Below are 8,372 nucleotides of genomic sequence, written 5' to 3'. Positions count from 1 at the left end.
ACACGCAGATATCAGCTGCTGGCCTCTGATTGGCCGGCGGCTGGCATTGGAAATGCAGTGCTGGGAAACAGTCTCTGTGCGGCAATGCAGCGCTGCTGTCGGCGGCTCCTCCTGGACCTGGTCGGGATCATCAAGGGGTCTGTGCCTGCGGGCCGCATAAAGCAGCCTCAGGGGCCACATGCGGCCCGCGGGCCGCGTGTTTGAGACCCCTGATGTAGACAAAAGGGAACACATAGATCAAATGTTAATCTGCTATTTTGTACTTCCCAGTAATAAACAAATAAATATACTCAATTGTAAAAATAAATAAAATGAGAATGCAGTAAGAAAAAGCAACAAAAAGGGGAACAATGTAGATATTAAAAACTCTTTCACCTTCACTAAAATAAAAATCTACAGTGTCTTGCAAAAGTATTCACCCCATTGGCTTTTTGCATATTTTGTTACATTACAACCTGTGTTTAAATATTTTTTGTAATCCGTTTTGTGTGTGATGCATCAGTACTAAATAGTCTAAATTGGTGAAGTAAAGTGAGAAAAATATAGACATGAATTAAATTTATGGGATAAAATAACTAAAAATTGGCATGTGCATATGTATTCACTATTTTTGCTATGAAGCTCCTAAAAATGTCAGGTGCAAGCAGTTATCTTCATAAGTCACATGCTTAGAATGGAAGTCCACCTGTGTGCAATCTAAGTCTCACATGGTCTGTCAGTATATACATATCTTTTCTGAAAAGCCACAGAGGCTGCAACACCATTAAGCAAGAGGCACCACTAACCAAACAAGACTATGAAGACCAAGAAGATCACCAAGCAAGTCAGGGACAAAGTGGTTGAGAAGTAAAAGTCAGGGTTGGGTTCTAAAAAAAAAATCCCAAAGGCGTGGCCTGCAGCCTAATGTAAGAGACACAAGATTTGTGTGCTCCTGTGCTGTATACCAAGCAACTGGGGAAATTGCCTTTTTGAAGGCAAAAGTACCCTATCAAAGCTACTTGACCAATCTAGGAAACCTCGGGATCATTTTGATCCACTTCTGAACTATCTTGGAGGGATGTTCATAACAAAACAGCTCCTCTGAAGCTCAAGCCTGCTGCGGGACAAGACCCACAGACTCCATTATTGGCTGCAACATCTCCCTGTCTCCCTCTCTTCTCCTAACAAGAGAGGCAGAAAAGAACTTCTTACAAGCACAGGACTCCCAAGCTTATCCAGGTGAGCCCACTGTACATTCTCCGGTTTCCAACTGGTAACACTAGTGCCTGCATCAATAAATCATTGTGACAAAGCACAGCAGGAGATCAGACTGAAGTGGAGGATCAGTGCCATCTGTTATTTATCTTCCCCTTATGGGAGAATACCTTGCTGACCTTAAGGAGAATTTCTGTCATCTCCTTCTGATATATTCCTTGTTCCCCCCCTTCCCCGCTGTTGAGGAACTATTTTTTCCGGCTCCAGAAACACTTAACAAGAAGTGCTGGCGGAGGGATCTATAGCCACAAAAAAGTTCTGCAGCTAGCTTATGTCTGCAATTCTGCACTGGTGATGTCAGCAGAGGTCTCTATGGAACAGCTCCTGCAGCAACTTCCATAGAAAATAGACCTGGGAGTCTGCACCATACACAAGCCACACAGACCCGGATCTCAGCTCTCTGTACATATATCATCAGTGTAGCACTTCAGCACACAAGCAGGAGAGCACAGTAATTTTAACTAAGTGCAGGGTGAGCTCAAACAGATTCCCAGGGAGCAGACTCTGCAATTAACTCCCTCAGTGCTGGCCAAAAGCACGGGTAACATTGAAGACCATAAGTGCTGGATCCTGCAGACAGGCTTAGTTTCTGTTGATCGAGCAGCTGATCCCTCGTCCAGATTAGATTGACTCTACTAGCAAGTGAGGCTGACGGGCCTCCATTGTGCTCAAGCTACGCAGACAGAAGAGACCATCGGACACCCCAACATTTCCTTTATTATATTAATGGTGGTAACTTTGCCTCTTACAGGTCTGCTTCACTAGTGTTTTATAGCTACTGTCAAATCTCTGGACAACAATACTATTGATCCAGCTACTAAGTTTGACTTGCACTTTTATGTTTATGTGTATTATCTGCTGATTGTATATCCTACTTCTACTACTACTACTTGTATAAGTGCCGTTCCTCTTCCTTACATTGTTACTGAAATAACTATTATTGTAAAGTAAACTGTACTGTTAAGTACCTATTACTGCTACTGAGAGCTCTGCCACCTCTACAGAGCCAAGAAACCCAGTGCAAACCCAAAATCTCACATATATAAGCTACGACAATTACAAACCCTCCCTACTACTGTCCACCTTCACCTCTCCTTCCTCTCCTCCTCCCCACACAAAAAATCTTACATATTACAACCTAGCCATCATCTAACGCTACTTCCTTGTAATAAGCTACTCAATATTACATACATATTTCTATAACTAGACATAACGTACTCTTGATCTCCTTCTCAATCATTCAACTGTTTCTCACTGCTTTCGGTTCAAGATCTGAAACTCCATATATCGAGCCCAATTAAAGAGATCTCCCTAACACTAGCACTAATCCAAATAATGCCTCCAAAAACAAAATCCAATCTTAATAATAAACCAGCTAATAACGACCAAACAACCGATTCAGGTAAAGATCAACAAAAACTCAAATCAACCTGTTCGGTTCACACTACCACTGACCTAAAACCTGAAGGCAACTCAGAAATAATTGAAACTCATCCAGAAAATCAAAGATCATCCCCTGAAGATTTGATGGCATACGAAAATTCACAACTCATCACTAACGTAAAGAAAGAGAAATACAGACCAAACCTCACCTAAATTACAGTCTTCCAGACGATACTGACTCTGAAGATGACACTAAATTCAAAAGCCCAGTTCAACGAAGATCAAGAAAGGATAACTCTGAAGACGACCCTTTACTGAACTTCAACGTGGGTCAACCTATGAATAGAGACTTTTTTCACAAACTCTTTTCTGCTTTCAAGTGTGTGACACCACCGATGGAAGCCCTACCCTGGGAGATGGGGACTCGGAGACGGGTCCTAAGTTGTTGATGGGGTTGCAGCGGTGTCCCGGACCCGCTCCGTGCCCAGGGTTGTCACACTTAAAAAAGGAGATGGTATGGGCTTATCCGGGTTGAGTGGCTGATCTCGACTACTCCACCTGTGGCATCTGGTGAAGGCTACCAGCGCTACTGCAGTCCGCTGAGGCATGGTGTTATAGCAGCCATAGTTGTTACTACTCCCCACAGGCGGAGCAGGGCCTCAGGGCAGAGAGACAGGATGGAGGGGGTAGTAGTCCCGGAGGTCTGGTGCCGCGTAATGTGGTGTAATGCAGAATAAAGAGTCCGGAGGCCATAGGGGTTAACTTCCAGGGTTTTTACTCACGTTGTAGAGTACAGCTGCAAGGCTTCTCCCTGCTCCTCGCGGAGTTTTGCGGTCACCAGAGACGGGGGGGGGGGGGGTCCGACAACCTCCGAGTAAGTCCAGTGTTCAATCGGGACCCCGCACCAGAGTGTTCCTAGACTACAGACCGGGTTCTCTTTCCTGTCTGTGTGTGTATATAGGCCGGGTCTCCCTCTGAACTCCTCTCAGAAAAAGGGTACGGGTGGCAGCGCCATTCCTTCCGTTACCCGGTGGGATCCTCAGGGCCTACCGGGCTTTCCCAACCAGGACATGGAGTAGCAAGGTCGGGTGTCGGGGGCCGTTACCCCTCTTGCAGCTGGAATCCCTCTGAATATATCAGGTTGGCGAGGACAGGTGACGTATACCGCTCCGTCTGCATCTTCCCTGGGATCAATTTGCTGTGGAGCTACACTCCTGAGCTCCGGTCCTTCTTGGTCATGGTCCTTGACCGAAACGTTTGTCAATTTTATTGTACCTACTTCATTAAAACTCTAAATAATTTTTCACTGAATCCTTGAGTGCCGGGTTTTTCTAATATATTGGATTCGGCTTGGTACCCTACCCGTGCACCAAGAACTGATCAGGAGTGCGATAGTTTTTGTATTTTGCATGCCTCCTATATATCAGCACCCTGATAGGTCATGACCACTACAAATATTTTTTCATACAATGCTGAGGAAACTACTCAAATTATCTCACAAGCAAACCTTCCTTGCGACTTTCTCCCAGTTCCACCCAAGGAAACAAGAGGGAAGGACTGGGAGAGAGAATTGAGACACCTTACCAACATTGAACTCCACTGCGCAACTTTATCTGAATATATCCGTGTCCAGCGTATCCCACGAGGCCTAAGGGTTCCTCTGCGCCCAACTCTATTTAGCGATAAGAAGGAATACTGTACTAAATTCGAAAAAATGCTAAACAAATGTTCATTTGATCTAATGACTCTTACTGTTGAATTTCTACAGAGAGATATCGTGACATCCAAAGAACAAATTTCCAGTATTGAGACACAACTCTCCACGTTAATCTCACCTGAAGAATTGGAAACCTTGAAAAGGAAAACGGACACCATCATCGAACAACTTAGACGAGATACGGAGAGTAGAAAACGAATCAAGTTCGCCAGAGACTTAGAAGATTACAAACAAGACAAAGTCTATAGATGGCGCGACAGACAAGCCCCTAGGCGCAACTATACACACTACAGAAACTACTCATCAGATCCCTCCACCTCAGGCTCGGAGACAGACCGACGTGCCCCTATCTCTTCTACTCGTTTTTTAGGCACACAGAAGAAGAACACCAGAAGAAAAGGACCAGACGAGGAGGCGCCCGGAAGAAGCAAAACGGACTTCGTCCGAATTACCCGCTCACAGGTACTACCACGCTAGTAGTCAATATTTCCTCGCGGTCTCTCAGCATTGCTGAGATCTCCGCTTTACAGAAAGGACTAAATTTTTGACCCTCCGGCAGATGTAACACGTTCATGCTCGATATGGAGCTACAAAGGTTCTACCGCTCCATTCATCTTAAGGCTCATTTTTCACATGAACTTACACCCCCGAGCACTCAGAGTGCTCCACTACCAGGCCCAGCTCAAATCACTGCAGCAAAGCCTAGGTCTCAGGTCCAAAAGCACATACCGCCCACCCCGAGACAAACATGCGGTAGAAACCTTTATAGGTTTTACTAACAGTTCCTTTGAACAATTAAGGGGTGACATGCAAAAAGGTCTGGTTCACTATCACTACAACATGTCAAACGTAGACAAACAGGCTCTCAAAACTCTTGAAACTGACAAAACTATTATAATCAAACCTGCTGATGAGGGAGGGGCAACTGTAGTCATGGATAAAAATAAATACACTCTGGAAATACAACGTCAACTGAATGACACCAAGGTATACTCAATACTAGAAACTGATCCCTCGTACAACATCAGCACCTCCATCCTAAACACAGTTGACCATTATCTAGCAAAAAAAACAATTGATCTCAAAACACGAGACTTTCTAATAAAAAAATTTCCCATCACACCGGTATTTTATATTCTTCCCAAGATCCATAAAAACCTTGAAAACCCTCCAGGTCGTCCCATCGTGGCTTCAACAGATTCAATACTATCCCCCTTATCCGTCTTTTTGGAAAAGGTACTGACCACACTAACTCAGAAAAGCCCATCTTACTTACTGGATACTGGGGCTTTCCTTGATACAATCCACTCTATCCACCAGATACCACCTACCGCTCTTCTTGTCCCTCTAGATGTCAATAGCCTATACACATCTATTCCACACACAACAAAGGGATAGAATGTGTGGGCAACCTGTTAAACAGATTTGATACACCCATCGATACACAAAATCTCTGTATGGATCTATTGGCCCTAGTCCTCACAAAGAACTTCTTCCTGTTTGGGAACACCTTTTATCTTCAAAAACAGGGGACCGCGATGGGCTCAAATGTAGCACCTCCGTACGCCAATTGCTACATGGCGGAATTTGAGCAGGAAGTTATCTACTCCAACGATTTGTATAAATTACATGCAATTGCATGGAAAAGGTACATAGATGACATTTTCTGCATATGGGGAGACCCTTTAGAAACCCTTGACACCTTCTTCAACACCATCAATATGGCATGGGAGGGCCTCAATTTCACAATCACATTCAGTCTGGAATCCATTAATTTCCTGGACGCTAAGGTCATAAAGAATAGGGAGGGATTACTGTCCACAGATTTATATGTCAAGCCAACTGACAGAAATGGCTTACTTCGTTTTGATAGTTCACACCCCAAATCCACAATTTCATCCATACCTAAATCCCAGTTCCACAGGGTGAGACGCATAGTAAGTGACACCACCACACGGGACATTCGACTTAGTGAGATGCAACATAAATTTATGGAACGGGGATATCCCCCAACCCTTCTACAAAAATCTCTCAACCCAGATACCCAAAACTGCCAAACCATTACAGACCATCTCCCTTTTGTCTACACATACCACCCTGCAGTACGCATCCTCCATAAAAAGATTCGTCAACATTGGAAAATTTTACAAATGGCATACCCATCGGTCCCTGAATTCAAGAACCCCTTCCTCCCATGTTTCAAAAGAGCCCCCAACATTAAAGATGGCCTGATCCGAGCTGACCTGCCTACCAACCCTCCCGTACCTAGACAAAGATTCCTCTCAAACCCCAAGACTGGGACCTTTCCCTGTCTCCACTGTTTTCAATGTAACAATGTCATCAGCCCATGTGGTCTCATCTATATTGGAGAAACTACCCAACCGGTCAAAGACCGTATATCAAAACACAAGTCCACTATCCGATGCAAAAATTTACTACTACCCATACCACATCATTTTTCTTCCGCTCGACACACCGTTTCACAGCTCAAATTCCAGTTAATAGACCATGTACCCATACAACGAAGAGGTGGCAACCGCATCCGTATGCTCAAACGCCGTGAATCCTTTTGGATTCACGAATTGCAAACATTAACTCCCAAAGGTCTCAATCGAGATTACGATCTGCTTTCTTTTATTTAATTAGGTCACACTGAATACATATATACACCAGGTCCTGATTACTCCGGGATTTTCCCATCTCACAACACATATTGTAAGTGGACCTTCCCTCAAAATGTATAATAAAAAACCATGGTCTGTTATATATAAGAAATGTTTTATTGAAGATTGTACCTAGAGGGATAATTATGCCATAAGTACGTAACCAACTACCTTTGTATGTATATGCATGTTTTACAAATATGGTCTCCTTTATCCCCAGCAACCTACCTAGACCTCTACCTCCTCTCCTGCTCCCTATGGATGTCCCCCTTCTGGATTTAACTATCTACCTGCATCTATTAGCCAGCCACACATCGACAGCACGCAGTGGAACGCACCATTCAGCTCCTGGAACGCATACAGAGGCACTTCCGCCCACGTGACTGTCACATGACCCGATGACGCGCATTTGTTTCACTTCCGGTTTCGGGTCCTCACAGAAGCGCGCTTTTCAGCATCCCACTGCCACCAATACCTCTTCCAGCACCCATTACCACTCCCCACCACCATATATAAACCCTGTGGGTCGGACCGCACACACTGCACCACCATTGAACAAGCGGTGGACACCGCGTTTATACTGGACTGCATACAGGACAGCACACCACAGGTATGTGTCACCCACCACATGCCCCCTGAGCTTGGGGTTCTACAGAATATGTCTCCCTCACCAATGCCATATCCTTTTACAGCCATTACCACGGACATACCATTTCTGGTTTATACTCCAAAGTATACATTGACAGTTTTCAGTTCAGGTATGCCTATTCTCTTTAGTATCCACATCTTACTTTGTAACACACATGGTTCTCCCTTAACGGAACTACTTCTCCCTTACAGCATCCGTAGTGGATTCTATCCACCCTCATGACCCTTGCCTTGGTATGTTACCTTACTCTTATTTCTATATCTTCCACGGGACATCCATCCCAATTCCTCCCATATCCCTCCCTCGTGTCGCCTTATTAAGGTATATTTGCAGCTCACAAGAACTGTACTTGTTTATGTATTCCTCTTATTTTGTGAATCGGCGTTTTCAGAAAAATTACCACAATTTATATTGTATGTAATTGTTTGTCTGTTTTTTTCTTGTCTTTGTAGTACACTGATGAAGGTCCCGAGGGACCGAAACGTTTGTCAATTTTATTGTACCTACTTCATTAAAACGCTAAATAATTTTTCATTGAATCCTTGAGTGCCGGGTTTTTCTAATATATTGGATTCGGCTTGGTACCCTACCCGTGCACCAAGAACTGATCAGGAGTGCGATAATTTTTGTATTTTGCTTGACTGGGTTGAGACATCCATTATCTGCAACCTGCCCCTCGACCCAAGGCTAAGGTACGAGGGCCGTG

General features: G+C 44.3%; 1 long non-coding RNA gene across 1 annotated transcript; it reads left to right on the top strand.

Annotated features, from left to right (window-relative positions):
• Positions 1 to 880: 880 nt before the first annotated feature.
• On the top strand, positions 881 to 8,141 carry LOC141264404 (uncharacterized). Its single transcript, XR_012319922.1, has 3 exons — positions 881 to 1,218; positions 4,406 to 4,816; positions 7,238 to 8,141. It is a non-coding gene; the product is annotated as an uncharacterized lncRNA (long non-coding RNA).
• Positions 8,142 to 8,372: the final 231 nt, after the last annotated feature.

This window comes from Phyllobates terribilis, unplaced genomic scaffold (assembly GCF_046119375.1).
Source record: "Phyllobates terribilis strain yellow unplaced genomic scaffold, ASM4611937v1 Scaffold_4__5_contigs__length_816908805, whole genome shotgun sequence".
Lineage (NCBI taxonomy): Eukaryota > Metazoa > Chordata > Amphibia > Anura > Dendrobatidae > Phyllobates > Phyllobates terribilis.
The sequence above is the reverse complement of the archived record's forward strand: the minus strand, read 5'-3'. Positions and strand labels throughout refer to the sequence as shown.